General features: G+C 37.7%; 1 protein-coding gene and 1 long non-coding RNA gene across 4 annotated transcripts in view; one reads left to right on the top strand and one right to left on the bottom strand.

Annotated features, from left to right (window-relative positions):
- PRKN (parkin RBR E3 ubiquitin protein ligase) overlaps window positions 1–16,560 on the top strand; it is a 1,115,215-nt gene that overhangs the window by 72,497 nt on the left and 1,026,158 nt on the right. The window lies entirely within an intron of this gene.
- LOC141571924 (uncharacterized) lies at window positions 14,099–16,020 on the bottom strand. Its single transcript, XR_012496967.1, has 3 exons — window positions 15,911–16,020; window positions 15,312–15,552; window positions 14,099–14,888 (listed from the first exon to the last, which is right to left on the bottom strand). It is a non-coding gene; the product is annotated as an uncharacterized LOC141571924 (long non-coding RNA).

Here is a 16,560-nt window from a genome sequence, read left to right as displayed (position 1 = left end):
GCGAGCTCTCAGTTATCTGAAAGGGGAGAACAGAATCATCCTCCTGGCAGAAGCTTACTTATATTTTGTGGAGTTTTGGTATGCACAGTTCAAAATCTTAATTATCAGTTAGTATCATGTTACTTCAATAGATGAAACATTATGTACTCTTTACCCTGAAAACTTCTGAAGGAACGCTTTTGCTGCTTAGCTTCCTATATTTTTCTAAAACTTAATAATTGTTGGATGGAATGAAAATACTTATTGATTGGGAACTGATATAAATTGACTCAGTTTTGAGTTTAAGGAACTTAGTATAGATTTGGGGATTTGGGTCATAGCTACATGTGATTATCTCTGCAGCTAAATGTGTCATTAATTTGGAATACTGAGCAAATAAATGCACAGCGTCAGGTGAACAGAAAGTGTGCACACGAAACAGATCTGTTGAATTAGAAACTAAATCTTTGATGATACTGGCTCTGTCAGTGTGATAATCAACCTTGGATAATTGCATCGATTTATCCATTCTTTCTCTGACTTGTTCGCTCACTCCTGCTTTCAGACGGTACTTACTGAGCATCTGCCATTTCTAGGCACTGTACTGGGTGCTGAGAATACAGTGGGACCAATCACACTAGAAATACAGGCCCTGTAAAGTCAAACCTGTGGCAAGTGTACTCAGTGTCTCAAGAATCTCTACAGAAGGGTGGTGAGGGAAGGAGTCCTGAAGAAGTGACAGTCCAGCTGAGCTCAGAAGGGAAAGTAGGTGTTCCCCAAAGTGGAGAGAGAGGGAGGAGCCTTTCCAAGGCTTGGTGGTGGGAGGGTGCCTGGAGGGTGAATGCCTGGGACCCATGAGGGGAGTGTGGCAGGAGCGCCCTGGGGGAGAGGGATGGCATCAGGCTGGGACATGTCTGAAAGGGCCAGGTGATGGGAGGTTGTGTTCCAGGTAAGGCCTGCCTTAGAGGTGAAGAGCAATGTCGGCTGTTGCAGGGTTGGGTCGGGCTGGTGGTGGCCCTGAGATCAGATGTGCTCAATGGTCTGGTTGCAGCGAGGAAGGTGAGGAAAACTGCAGATTTGTCTGGAAGTGCTGGGGGTGAAGATGGAGGTGATGGGACGGGCTTGACCTCGAGAAGGCACTTCAGGAATGATGATAGAATACGGAGGGCACATGGAAGGCAGGTTTAAGGATGACACCCAGCATTTTAGCTTAAACCATGGGATGTACGATGAGGCCGTTTGCTGGTTGTCGATTTCTGGGGGAAGACCAGGTCACAGGTCATAAATGGCAGATAACTTCCATCTTCCCTGCCAGCTGTATTCAGTTGGCAGTGACTGTAGGACCTTAGACTGAGAGAGAGATTTTAGCTCATAATGGAAGCTTTCATGATCAAACCTTTATTTAAAAGTATTGAGAGCGGGTTGTGCCTCTATATCCTGGATTAGTTCTTGCTGTTATCTAAACTCTGACCTGTGTAGCTGAAAAATTGCCGATAGGGTGAATGTGTAGCTAACAGCTGTTCCTAGCAAATGCTGACTATGTGCTGGGTACTGTGTCAAGTGTACAGTCTCTGCCATTTCACCTTGTAGATTAGCACGAAGAATGATACAGGGTGACATTGAACCCCATTCTGTTCAAGAAGACTTTATGTAACTTGAGCCTAAAAGGCCTTTTAACAGTGGGATTTTCATCTGTCAGGTGAAATTCCTGGTAAATATGGATCCTGCGGAGAACATTGTGTCATGTCACTAATATTGTAAATGACTATTAATGAGTAATTAAAAGTCAGTTTACATTTCACTTAGCATAGTTATCTCTCATTTGTGGGTGTATGTGTGTTTGTAATTATTGGTTTACAGCTCATGTGCTGTGTAAATGGATTATAGCAGAAGTTTAGAGGAGGAAGCGCCATATGGGATTCCAGTGTAATGATGACCCGAGTCTGCCTGTCATTTTCTGTGTGTCTGTCTCGCAGCGCCAGAGACTTCCCAAGTAATTGGATCTCTCCTTTCTGTGATTGAATTCCAAAGGGGATTTTTGTGATTCCTTTTTTCTGTTACAACCATAAAATTAAAATGGTTATTACAATGCTATAACTGACTGAAAGATTTTTAGGAGCAAGTTGCATGTGAATACTCTTAAAAGCTAAGGACAAAATATGTTTTTCTTCACTGCTAATTAGTATTAATTTGTATATTCCCTCTCTTTGTATGTATTCTAAAAAATGAAAGATTTATGAGGATTTATTAGGACTGCACAATTATATTAGGCTACTAGGTAAAATTTCTGCAGGCAAAAATCCCTTATGTTTACATTTTTAAATGTTGGCATGCTACTATAAGCCAACAAAGTATACTAAAAAAATTCTTAAATATCCATAGAATAATCCAACTTTGTCCTTTTTTAACAGAAGTTTGGGTAGATAGGTAAAGTTTTATTCAATAAAAATATGATCAAATATTTAAGGCCTAATGTGTTGTAGGTAAGAGTGCCAAAATTATTTACATATTATAACAATAAATTCCATATCTTTTTATTATGTGTGGAACATTTTTTGTGGTATTTAAAAAAATATGGAATTTTCAAATTGACTCCACTGAAAGATGAATAGCATTTTCTAATTATTTAAATTTACACTGGTCTAACTGTAAACACAGAATTGGTTAGAAAATCATATTGGGATTTAATTATTAAAAAACTAGAATATCCTTTTTGTATGAAAAAATGTGAGTTTCTGTTTATTAAGGAAATATTAAAAAATAGTTTTCTCTTGAATGAATCAGAAGATTGAAAAAATATTTTGAAGGCTAATCACCAAGTAGAAGATACTGCTGAGTGATCTTTTGTCCTCATGAAAACAGTTAATTAAATCCCACTTTGATACAGTAAACATCAACTGTTGTTATCTAATACCAGTTAAATGTGTACAAGTCACGGCTAGGAACTTGGGGACCCAGCCCAGCTGACTTGGGCTCACATCCCACTGCTGTTGCTTACTGGGTGTGTGATTTTACAGAAATCGCTTTAACTGCACCCACAGTTGTCCTTTGTATAAAATGGGGGAACTGGCAGCGTGTATCTCATAGGGTGGGCTCTCCTTTGGTTTCTCATCTAAAGCACTTAGCACAGTTCCTGGGTAAATAAACCTTTAAAGAAGTTCTGAAACTCAATGGTGAAACTCAGTCTTCTCAATAACCTAACAAATGACCCAAACGTACAAGGAGTTGCAACAGTTTTTATTTTAAGGTACTCTTTCATTTTTAAATTTCGTTCATGTTAGACAGACTTACTAGGAAGAAGAAAATATGAAAGTCAAGTATAAGGTCATGTTTTCTATTTCTTCTTGATTTCTAACTAGAAATTTGTGTGGATTGAATGAATTTCTGTGGGGCTTACATTAGGGCAAAGTGAAGGTCCAAGTCCAAGACCTGATCCTGACTGACTGGGGAGCTGTGAGTCAGCTCCGCCCAGGAGTTCTTCCATAGGCTGGAGTCTCCTCTCCTTCAGAATTATAAGGAATGATGGCTGTCATTCCTTGTAATTGTGTGCCTGCAGGTTTGACCCCTGGAATCGAACCATGTATATCTCTAACTTTATTTTGTTTCTTCGTGCATTTTTTCTTCATTTCTGTTTTACAATATATCCATTCTATATCACTGTTCACACAAGTGATTGGAAAACAGGAGGGAAGTTTCTGTAAGGCTCCTGAGTAGTCCCATGGACAATTAGGATTTGCGTAAAAATTCACCTAATAAATTCCCTTAAGATGTCTTTAAGGAGGTAGGTTCCCTTTAGTAATTTCTCTCACCTTTTTGTACAAAGTTTCCTCTTTGATAAAATAGAAAGATTAGAAACAGAACTAGGCCTACTCGATTGATTTGTTTCTTTCCTTTATTGCTCCATAGCAGGTGGAGATGGCTCAGTAATGTCAAAGCCATTTAGCCAGACGTTTGGTGCTCTTTTTGTGTATTTGCATTGAGTATTTATTCGTTGTCAGCCTTATGCAATGAATTTAAGTCCCTGAGGTATTATATTTTCCTAGTGACTTGTTTCCACAAAGAGACACAAGAAAGTACTGTCCAATACAGTTGACCCATGAACACCATGATTTGAACTGTGCAGGTCCATTTATATGTGGATTTTTTTTTCAATAAATACTGTCTACCTTCATATCTGTGGATTTCACATCTGTGGATTCAACCAACCACGGGTCAAAAGATGTCTTCACATTCCCAATCGCAGACTCCCAACCACAGATTAAAAATATTGGATGAGAGCCGGCTAGTTTTTTTGGAAAGTCAAAAATTATACATGGATTTTCGACTGCAAGGGGCAGTTGGTGCCCCAACTTCTGCCTTGTTCAAGGGTCAACTGTAATAGAATTAGGAGCACATGAAAATTAGAACCATTTAGCATTAACATTTTTTGTGCAAATTATGTTAATATTTATGTAGTATGTCGCTGTTGCTGAGATTTGGCAAGTGTCAATTAATTTTTATTGTAATTCCCACTACTTTACAGTCACAGCAGCACAAGGAACAGAACCATTTTAATTCTTATGGAATGCCTGGTACCCCGGATGCTTTGTAACTGGTGGTTTTCGTTTCAGAGTCCGCTTTTTCTCCAAATGTGCCTGATGTCATTATACTTTAGAACTGATATTGCTACTAACTGGATGAATGCAAAGGATTCAGATTAATAGTGCTAGAAAGAGTGGGTCATATTTCCTAGACTTCAGCAGCTGCGCCATGCAAAATAGACCTGGTCCCAATCCTGAAACCTGAAATTAGTCATGTGACTGAGTCACGTGTGTTAAGTAACAGATTTGCCTGTATAGAGTAATGAGTGGAATCATCAGAGAATATTAAGTATCACCAAACTGTTTTCCTTGGAACAGATTTTATATGACTAACCATTGAGAATCAGCAAGCTCTTTAATCCTAATGACAGTTAAAAAATATGAATATTGGTCAAATTGGGAAATGGACAATTCCTTAGAAGAGTGATAAAAATTAAGAGTACGATTTAAATAAAACAAGAAAACTGTAATAGCAAGGTGAGGTAATGTTACAAAGCTGTACTCTTAGAGAATATTTGAAACGTAGGGCAAACACAGCATCACTAACAGACAGGGTCTCCTGCAGAGTCCAAGTACAATTTGAGCCTTTTGAGTTTGTGCCTCTTAATAATCATGTTGGTGAGTTTCCCCAAAAAGTCAAGCCTTTTGTTGCACAGATTTGATTTTCATGACATTTAATTTTTCTGGTCAAATACTATGAGAAACACAAGGGTGGTGGCGGGGGGGGAGGGAGAAGAGAGGCTAAAGACAGAGGGCGTTTCTTCTTTTGGAAACGGAATACATAGCTCAGAGTACAATTGACTGACTACCTTTTTCCAGACCCATGTCTATGTCATTTCTTACATATAAAAAAGACGCACAAGGCTATTCTGTTAACTATTGTGTGTGAAACTTGGCTCCTGTGAGCACCCAGGACTGGCTTGCATGAAAGGAAGGAATCAGTAAAATACAAAAGGTGCTTTGTTCTTGGATAAATACAAAATGAAGAATTAAACTTATTGTATTCTAAATAGCTGTGGGAAGAGTATTGTGTTTGAATTTTTAACAAATAGAATTATAGAATTATAGAGGTTGAAATGAATATGAAATTCCATTATTACAGGTGAAAAAATTGAAGTCTAGGAGAGTTTATTATAAACATAAGTATCTGTCCATCACTTTCCTCGTGTCAGCCATTGCTGGTGATACCAGATGAATAAGATGTAAAATCTTTGCCGTGAGAGCTGTGGGGTCTGCAGGAAGGAAGACGGACACATGAGTGCATCGTAACCATGTGAGGTGATCAAGGCTGGCTGAGAAATGGCAGCGGGCGGGCTTCCCAGAGGCAGTGCTCTGAGTGCCCAGCCAGTGTCAACCGCCTGTGCCATCCCGACCTTAGAGATTAGCCAGAGCCAAGGCAGAAGAGATGCGTGCACAGCCACTGTTCTGGTGACTGTCCTGATTCGGGAGAGTCGCGATTTTCAGTAGATCAGTCGGTCCTGGAGTCCTTTGTAAACACCGGTCAGTTCTCTTGCTAGGACCATGCCGTGGTTTCTTTCATGAACTTAGTTTTCTCTGTCACTGTCTAGTTTCTCATTTACCATTTCTAATTATTTACAAGTTGTTAATGTTTTGTTCCACATTGTATATATACTGCTCATACCTAGGATGTTTGATGAAAAGAGTATTGTGTTTGAATTTTTAACAAATAGATTTATAGAATTATAGAGGTTGAAATGAATTAAAAATGGAAAGTAGTTTTCCATCTTAATTTGCTTGTTTGTTCATTTAGCTCATCTTCTGCTTCCTTCTGTCACATGGTTCTGCCCACCCAGGTACATTTAGGATCCAAGGGGGAGAGACAGGGCTGGTGGACCAGTAATGAGACTCGTTGGACATCTAACTTCAGTGCATACATACAAAACCCAGGCAACCCACAACCTGTAGGTCTATATGAATTCACGTGGTTTCCCAAGATAAAAAACCAGCCAAATGTGTGAAGTTCTGTAAATCTGTCTTTGTACACAATTGACTTCTCTAGAAACCAGAATCTTAGAAGTGATAATCTCTCAAGGACTAAGTAGATAAATTTACTTAAAGGTTTAGCCTGATAGTTTTCTACCATGAAATAGTACCGCCCACTTGGGTTGTATAGGTGCCATAAGGAACACCAGTGAATACTAAGATGGGTATTAAAGATACATTCAAAATTCATACACACGTAAATTAAACTATAAATTAAATATGGCAGGTATTAAAAGTTAACACTATTTAATATTGTAAATGAAAAATTCTTCTCACATAGCATTTGTACCTACCCAGTCTTTTGAGTTTCACTTTCAAATATGTTTTACAGAATGATTAAAAATATATTTTATTATATTTATTGAATCATATATTGATTATGTATTATTATGGAGAAGTTAACCTCATTATTTTTTTATTCGACAAGCTTCTTAGATATGTAGTATAGTATTATGACAATTTGGATTTATATCCTGGGCACTTTTTGTCATTTTCATTTTTGTGTCCGTCTTGTCTACCTGGTTCTTTTTTTTTATTCCAGTTATACAAAATCAATTCTTAAAGCACTGATTCTTAAATTCTTCTTATAAGGACCTCAGACACCAGCCACAGAGTTAATATTGCCGTTTCTTATTGGACAAACTGGACTATAGGAAGTAATACAGATACTCGGTCCTCTATCTATGATGGTTGCAGTTGTCATTTAATGTTGGTGTTCAATTTGTTGGCTACTTAGCACATCTGACTTACAACTTTATGTGGACTGTGATGGAATAGTCATTCTTCAGGTGCCGTTATCTCACGGGCATCTAACACAGAGGACTCTGCTGTGGAGCTTTTCTTCTTCCCCAGAAACATTATACGCAAGAGATCACTGTGCCCTTCCGATACCAACCATCGTAGGGTCATCAGACCAGCACTTGGTGGCTGTGAGGTCCTATGGCCTGTTGTACTTGAATGAAGCTTTGGAAAAAAACAGCATTCTATCTGAAGGGCTCAAGCACTAATAACTGTAATTTCCTAGTTATACTCGTCAATTGGACCAAAGGCCCTTTAAAGTGTGTTCAAGGAGTTCTTTCAAATTGGTTTCTTTTCTCTTTCTTTTTCAGGCTCATTTTGCCTCCTATTGATTTTTTGTTTTACACATTAGCAATTCTCATTAGAATGTGTTTTATTCTGGACACTGATCAGTTTGGGGACCTGTTTCCAAATAAACATGGAAGATGGTGCAGGATGTGTTATAGCATACTGTGTTTTTGGTGAAAGGGAGGAAATGGACAAGGGGCCCTTTAAAATACTGGCAGAATTTGGGGCTATTTACTGTGAAAGAGACTGGAAATGTTACAAGGAAAGAGATCTTTGTCTTTGACGTGAAGGCTTTATACAAGATTAATTGAGAATCAACTATTGGTAATAGAACGATCTTAATTCCTCATTACATGTTCTTCCCTAGATAGAAGTCATGTTTTAGGGGAAGGATTGTAGATAACGGCCACCTCTGTCACATCAAATGTGTATTACATTGTCACCGATTCACGGCGACAGCTGCTCCTAATGGCTAGAAGGGAAGATGCTTAGATCTGGGATTGTTTTCAACAAACTTTAATTACTAAGTTCCATTAGCAGTTTGGGCAGCCTGAGAAATCAAAGTAATTGATATTAACTTCTTGGAAGATCTGTGCAGGATTAATAAGAAGGAAATCTGTTCACTCGGCAGGATAGTGTAAAGCTTGGGGAAAAAATATATAACTGGTAGTTAAAAGGGCCTTTAGGATACCAATGAATTAGTTGACATACTCAGTATTTCTTTTTTTATGATTGTATGACGTGATACCAAGTCAGTAGATCCACGATAAGAGTAAAACACTTGGAGGTGAGAGGTATGGACTTGTATTTCAACAAAAAGTTTCAGCACGTACTTATGCAGACCTCTGTGGATGGTGGATGCGTGTGAGGTATCTTACCAGTTGTGACCCTGGCCCAGGAGGAGTTTACACTTGGCGAGATCCGTTATCCAACTGGGCAGAGGTAGAGCATATACAGTGTTCTGGGGGGCACAGAAGCAAGGATTTTTCAGGATTTAAATACTCCGATTTTAATTTTATATCGGCCATGCTATCTAACTGCACTTTTAAAATTAATAATTATTCTAGATTAAGTATATGACCAAATTCAGATTTAATTCTAACATTGTCTAAAGCAGATGTGCAAAAGTAGATATGGATTATATAAAACAGATAATTTTTCAAAAGAGCTAACATGTTTCCCTGAAAATAAGGCCTAGCCAGACAATCAGCTCTAATGTGTCTTTTGGAGCAAAAATTAACATAAGATCTGGTATTATATTTTATATTATACTATATTATATTATACCCGGTCTTATAGTAAGATAAGATTGGGTCTTATATTCATTTTTGCTCCAAAAGACGCATTGTCCAGCTAGGTCTTATTTTCAGGGAAACATGGTAAGTGCTTTCTGTGTCAGAAGCTGTTATTACTTTAATACCTGCTGCCACAGTTCATGCTCCAGGCTGCCAGGCCTTGATGAAGACATTTTAAATGTTAACTAATATAAAACTACTGCAATATTTGGGTCTGCTGAAACTTTTATCAAGTAAATAACATTATTTTAAGTATAAAGCATCATTCCTTTAAATACATATATAATTATTAATATGTTTTTGAACATTTAATACTGTGCAATAGCTGCTATTAAAAAACATTGATGTTCTTTGACAATGGTTAAAACAAACATGTTTGAAAAGAGGAATAAATCTTTTGGGTAGCATAATAGAGTTAATAATAAGTAGCAGCTGTAAAACCTGTGCTGTGATTTGTAGGTAATTAGCAAAAGGACTACAAGACCATATGGCAAAGACTTATGGTTTTTTTTCACACCAAAAAAAAAGTAAAATTAAACTTTATTAACTCAATGTTAAAACTTTTATTTATTCAATGCATTCTATGATCAACTAAAATGTAATTTGTAAATATGTCAACAACATTGGGGTTAATCTATAAATAAAAGACATGGCAAAATTATTATTTTTTGTCTCTCATTTGGGGCAGTAGGAAACCTCTGAAAGGTCAGATTATTCTTTTTCTATTCATTATGACCATTATCTAGATTAATGTTGAAATAATTAGTTTTTAATTAGTTATTTGCTGGTGATTTCCAGCATGGAGTTTTCACATAATAAAATAATTGTGTAATAGTACAAGAGACATTATTTTAGAAGTATCTTCAATGAGCTAAGATTAAACCTTATAGAGATAGATGTAAGTTACATCAGTATGAGCCATATGCCTGTCGCTTGCAAAGCTAAAGGCTATTGTTTATTGAAGCAGCCATTGGACCTTATAAGGTAGGGATACGCTAATTGTTGAGCTAGTGCTTGAAAAAATAAATCATTCCAGAGTAATTTTTTGTTATACAATAATTACTGTGCAATCTGGTTATTTATTTCATGTATTAGCTGCCAGGAATCACTTTTCTCATTTAATGCAGGCATTCTGCCATTTCCACAACCCAGTTCCTAATGCTGTGGGAACAGATAACCTTGCCTCCTGTTTGACAGAGAAAGGTCATCACTTCTGAGACATTCCATCTTTAAAAAGCCTGTCTGCTCCACCATTTCTTGACTGTAAATTAGAGATAGATAACAATACTCTATTAGTAGTGTTTGGCTAATTAAGGAAATGCGTGGGAAAGTATAGAGAGACATCTGGCACACCCTGAATGCATAAAAAGGACGCTCTCCTTCCTTCATCTCCAAGGTTATTTCTGTCTAATTTTGCCTCACAATTATCACTTCTCTCTCTGATGTCTTAAAATGTGTCCACCTTCCATCTCCTTCACTGTAGTGCATACAATTATGTTGTGGTTCCCTCTATCTATCTTAATTTTCAACTCTATTTTGCCCTCAAGTGTCCTTATTTTCTTTGTTTCTTCATCACCAAAGCTTTAGGAAAGAATGGCCTTTGTTCTCTGCCTTATCTCCCACTCATTCCTGATTTCATGGTAATCTGGGTTCTACTCTGTTCTCAAATTTTCCTCACCAGTGACTTCTTTATTGCTATATTTCAAGATTTTTGTAGTCCTCATATATTTGATTATTGACTTTATGACATTATGTCTTATTCCCAAAAGCCACTGACTCTTGATTTCTGGAGCACTGTTCTCTATTGAGTTGTCTTGAATATCTCTGATCTTGCCTTCTCAGGTTTCTTGATTTCTTTTGTATTTTCTATGATGGAGATATCCGGTATCTTAGACTCTTGAGCTGATTGCAACTACCACATGTCCAGTGATGGTTCTGATATCTCCTAGCCTCTTCTGCTATTTGAAACAGCCCACCTGTTATCTCTCCTTACCAATTACCTAAAAGTTAACACGCCCCAAACAGTTCCTTAAGTTTTTAATTCTTGGAGTTGCTGATTCTTGTCTCCTTTTGTCTACATGTTTCATCACATCACTGTGATAGGAAACAATTCGCTTACATCTATCTGTCTCCATTTACTCTGCCTAACTGCCCTATTTTACCCTTCAGTAGGTCTTACTTCAATCACTATAGTTGCTTGTTAACAACTAATCTCTTGGTCACCAGTCTCCCTCACCTCCAACTCTAGTTACTTAAATAAAAAAAAAGAAAGAAATTGATCATATCACTCCCCTGCTTGAGAACCACTGATGACTCCTTATAACTTTATGAAATAAATTCCAAACTACTTTGCATGTAGTATAAAGCTCTTCACAATCCCGGGACACCATTTCTATCTAAAATCATTTCCTATGGCAAACATTTAGTTGATAGTAAATGTTTGTTGAATAAATAATCTGTTAAAACCTTTTCCAATTTATTGAGTACTTACATCCTGGATACAGCTCCTGCAAACTCTTTACTGAATTTGCTTTGCTTTTTCACCTCTGTGCCATTGTACGTGCCAGACTTTTTTTTATAAGGAGGGTCTTCTTCACCTGACACAGTTCTATGCATCCTTCAAGACAGAGTTCAAATATCAATTCCTAAAACTCTCCCTTCATCTGTAAGATACAGTTACTTCCTCCTTGAAGTTCCCATAGCACTTTCTATGAACTTCTCCTGAGTCAGTCTGAGATGATGTAAGCGTGTGTGTGTGCCTCAGTCTCCCCTCCTGTTGGGTGCCATTGAACAAAGACTTTGCCTCATTGATTTTGATGTGGAATCTTCCACAGGACATAAACACATTTAAAACTATTGGTAATTATCAGGTATTTGAAGCTTTTTTGACCTGTTAAAAATTTGAATGTATCAGCTACTTTTAATTTTTCATTTTAAAATGAATGTTTTAGAGAACATAATGCAGTTAGGCATGTGAAGGTACTATATTTTAATCATCCCACGCTCAGTAAATTTTTCAGAACATGTATATAGTGTTCTAGTTTAGATTTCTTTCACCTGTGAAGTAATAAGAGTAGAAATTAATAAGCAAAAGTTCTTTCTCTATGATTAGCTTGAGAATTGTTCTCAAAGGCATAGTGTCTTACTTTGAGGGAAAAAAGATTTTTGGAAGAAAAAAATCATGCTATCTGTGCGAGGTCTTGTATTTTGCAAATATAGTCAGTTCACCTTTCAAATGATAACATTAGAAAAGTACTTAAAATTGTTTTGTTTAAAAGTTCACATTTATTTTGCCATTAAAAAACAAACAAAAACAAAAACCTATGAAAATGGTGAATTGCCCACCTCACGTGAAAAAACTCGTCAACCCATAAGGTACCAGAGCAGTCTCACTCATCAGTGATTTCACTACACCCAGTTACCGTTTTGTGGGATAAAAGGTTCTGCATTCTAATTTCCATCACAAGTAACAATTATTTTCTATGGCAGCACGACTGGGGATTTTCCTAGCACCTACTCAGTTGTAAATAAGTCATCCATTAGTCAGGTCAAGTCAAGAGAGTGTAGGTCTAGATTAAGGTCAGCCTGAACTATGATACACTTTATGTGTTAGAGAAAACAGGCCAAAGTCTTTCTTGCACATTGGTACTAATGAAGCAACTGTAGTAAATTTTCCCAGTGCTTTCTCTTTCCCCTATTTCCATCTGTTAAAAATGGGAATTGCCACTTGCCACCTTCTTGGGGATATAGAGAGAAAATTTGTCAGTAAGGTACTGTGAAACATGTAGTGATTTTCAGGTTTTTGCAACTTATAAACAAATAAGTTACGTATATGTATGTGTATACATGTATATGTATTTATTCACCTGCACTCAGAAGGTGGGGAAGGGCTTTGGACAGAAAGACAGCAAGGGTGGGAGACAGAGTGTAAAGATTAGTGTGGGGCTACCTTACAATTTTAACTGAGGCCATCAAGTCTCAGAGAAAGTGACCTTTGAGCAAAGGCTGAAAAGCAGACATGTTTCTTCTCAGATTTCTGATGGAGCTGGTTTGATCTGTGCTGTGTCCAGCCTATGGCAGATGGAGAGCGACCATGGCCATCGCTTCTCCTCCCAGTTCACTGCCAAAGCAAGTCATCTGTGCAAGTGTGTTATGAGTAAAGAAGGGGCACCTATCTGCCCAGGGGGACAGACACAGCAGGAAGTGGCAGTGCACGGCTTACACACTAGCTGTGTGTACCACACTCAGCTATTTAATTATATTTCCCTTCAAATTCCGATATACGCCATTTTCCATTCACGATGCAATTTTAAATAACTGTGTTAAAATAAAAATAGAGCCTTTACCTGACACACTTTTTCATATAAAGTTCTTTTGATCACTATAACTTGTTGGACACCAGCCTTGATATTTAAGACGAATGAATACTAACCATCAAAGCTCAGCAGGAGGCAGGGTGTGTTTTAAGATTAGCTTGATCTGTGAAGGTGATGGCTGCTGTTCTTCTGCCCGTGTCCAGCCTCCATGAGCTCTCCCTGGGAAGTGATTTATCACTGTCGCTATTGGAAAAGAACCTTATTTTATTTTAATACACGCTTCTCTTTCTTTTGAGCTGATGTTGCTTTCATAAATTTGGAAACAAAAAATAAATATTATTTAGTGTCAGAATGCTTAAATGAACTTTAAATTCTAGAGTGTTTAGTGCAGCAAGGTAATCAAATAATAACACGAGTCATCTATGTAACTACTGATTTCAGAAATCTGGTGGAAAGTGTCATATTGTATATGTTCTTTTGAAGTTAAAAGCCAAGTTTTTCCTTTAAAATCTCTGTGTTAACAACTTTAATTATTCTGTACAAGTAAATTGTTTTCCTATATAAATCATTCTCAAAGTGCGTTGTCTCAAAAATCAGATTCCCTGACTTATCTTCACGGCATCAGGCATTTATGACCTGAAGAAGCGAACATATGAGAACCTGAAAAGAGGTTGAGAGTGAAGCTAATTAATATGCTCTGGCTTGTCAGCTCACTAAACACATGAGCCTAATTCTCTATTCTCCTATGGCAGCATTAAAATAATGAAACATTGTTTTTTTTTCTTTATTTATTTTTGACAGTGAAATTCTATATTGAACATTGGCAAAACAATAAAAAAGGTGTGTTTTGTAGTGAAATTCATGAAACTTTCACACACAAAATAAAACATGTCTTATTTGGAGTTGCGAGGGTCTGCAGTTAGCCTGCCTCCTTTTCTGATCACGAAGCCTCCAAACACACCACCCTAACTGTTGACATCCCTGCCATTGCATGGATGGGATTTTGGGGTAATGACTGTATCTCACAGTGTAGATGAAACAATACGAGCTACTTACATTCACTGACATCAGTTTTCATTTAGGAAAAAACAAACAAACTGATAATCAAAGATCATTTGATATTTAGGGAAAAACTATATTTGGATGAACAAAGAGAGTAACTGATACCAGAAGACTTAGGTATAATTCAGGGAGCACGAGAGACTTTAAAAAGGAGTCTAGGGCCGGCCCGGTGACTCAATAGGTTAGAGCTCCATGCTCCTAACTCCGAAGGCTGCCGGTTCGATTCCCACATGGGCCAGTGGGCTCTTAACCACAAGGTTGCCAGTTTGATTCCTCTAGTCCCGCAAGGGATGGTGGGCAGCGCCCTCTGCAACTAAGATTGAACACGGCACCTTGAGCTGAGCTGCCACTGAGCTCCTGGATGACTCAGTTGGTTGGAGCACGTCCTCTCAACCACAAGGTTGCCAGTTTGACTCCTGCAAGGGATGGTGGGCTGCGCCCCCTGCAACTAGCAACGGCAACTGGACCTGGAGCTGAGCTGCGTCCTCCACAACTAAGATTGAAAGGACAACAACTTGACTTGGGAAAAAATTCCTGGAAAGTACACACTGTTCCCCAATACAGTCCTGTAAAAAAAAAAAAAAAAAGAAAAGGAGTCTAATTAGTACCCTTGGTAGAATTTGAGAGGATATTATAGCTGTAATAGGCTATTATGAAAAAGAGAGAAAAATAAATTTGCAGGGAATTAAAAATGTGATCACTAAATTAAACATTTTGTGGACCAACTGATAGACAAAGGGCATTGTTGCAGCTTGGGCTAGTTTTTATCTTCAAGTTAAATTGAAAATTAACTCTCAACACTTAAAACAGAAAGATGAGGAAATGGAAAGTAAAAATGTTAAGGGGAATTGTCAGTAGAGTCAATGTCTAATTAATATTAAAGAATAAGAAAACGAAAGGCAGAGACTATACTTTGATAAAATAATATTTTTATAAGCTGAAGAAATACTCTGTGTCAGTTAACCTTGGCTGTGGCTTAAAACACCAACCATTTATTTAGCTTGCGTGCCTGTGATTTGGCTGGTTGGTTCTTCAAGTTTGGGCAAGATGTGGATCTGTTCTCTTGAACGAGATCACGTGACTCCGTCCCCCTGGAGGATTGGTGTGAGATTAGCTGGTAAAAGATGGATCCACTCGCATGACTGGCTGTTGGCTGTGATGACAAAAGGGACGGGGCCACAAGTGTCAGCATCCTGCTAACTTGGGCTTGTTCTCTCGGCAGCAGGATTCCTAAGGGCAAGAAGAGTGCAATTTCTAAAAAAAGAAAATACTTTATTTGTTAAATTTATTGGGGTAATATTGGTTAATAGCATTAAGTAAGTTTCAGGTGTACAACTTTATAGCACATCATCTGTATATTCCTTTGTGTGTTCACCACCCAAAGTCTAGTCTCCTTCCTGTCACCATGTATTTGATCCCCTTTACCCTTTTCAACCTCCCCCCAACATCCCCCTTTCTTTCTGATTACCACCATACTGTTGTCTGTGTTTGTAAGTTTGTATGTCAGTAACAGAAAAGCAACCCAATTGCAGCATTATTCACAGAGTGAAATTTCCAACGCATATGGCTTTTTCATGTCTCTGCTTACCTTGCTACTGTCCCATGGGCCACAGCAAATGTCATGGCCGGGGCAGACAACCACAGGGCTTGGATTCGGGCAGGCTTGCATGACCTGGCCATCACTGCCCTCGGTCTAACTGCAGACATCAGCCCTTAGAGTTCAAAGTCCGGCAAGCTATTATGTAAATGTACCTTGGTGCAATATCAAAGTTTTCGTGACAAAGATGAAAATGCTACAGTGAGAATAAAATAGATTGCCTACAAAGAAATGACAGTCAGCATTGCAGATCTTTCATTGACAATACGGGATCTAGGAAGACATGAAAGTAATATTTTCAAAGACCTGAAAGAAAGTTATTTTAAGTATAGACTTTGATACCCAATTTTTAATCGTACTTCAGAAGAATGCAGATACTGACAAAGAATGACTATATGAAAATATATTGAGTAGTAATCTAAATATTTTGAATAAAATGATAATGTGAAGTACAGAAAAACTGGTAGCTGAATGATAGCCCAAAAGAAACTTGGACAACCAAAAGAAAATTAAAAGATAATCCACTGAAAATTCTTTTTCATGCATCAAGACTTTAGTGTTAGGATGAAAATTCCTTCCCTGAGGGTCTGATCTTACTCCTTGATTTTGCAACGAGTAATATGTAGTCATAATGCTAGAAA

Source organism: Rhinolophus sinicus, linkage group LG05, assembly GCF_036562045.2.
Source record: "Rhinolophus sinicus isolate RSC01 linkage group LG05, ASM3656204v1, whole genome shotgun sequence".
Lineage (NCBI taxonomy): Eukaryota > Metazoa > Chordata > Mammalia > Chiroptera > Rhinolophidae > Rhinolophus > Rhinolophus sinicus.
The sequence above is the reverse complement of the archived record's forward strand: the minus strand, read 5'-3'. Positions and strand labels throughout refer to the sequence as shown.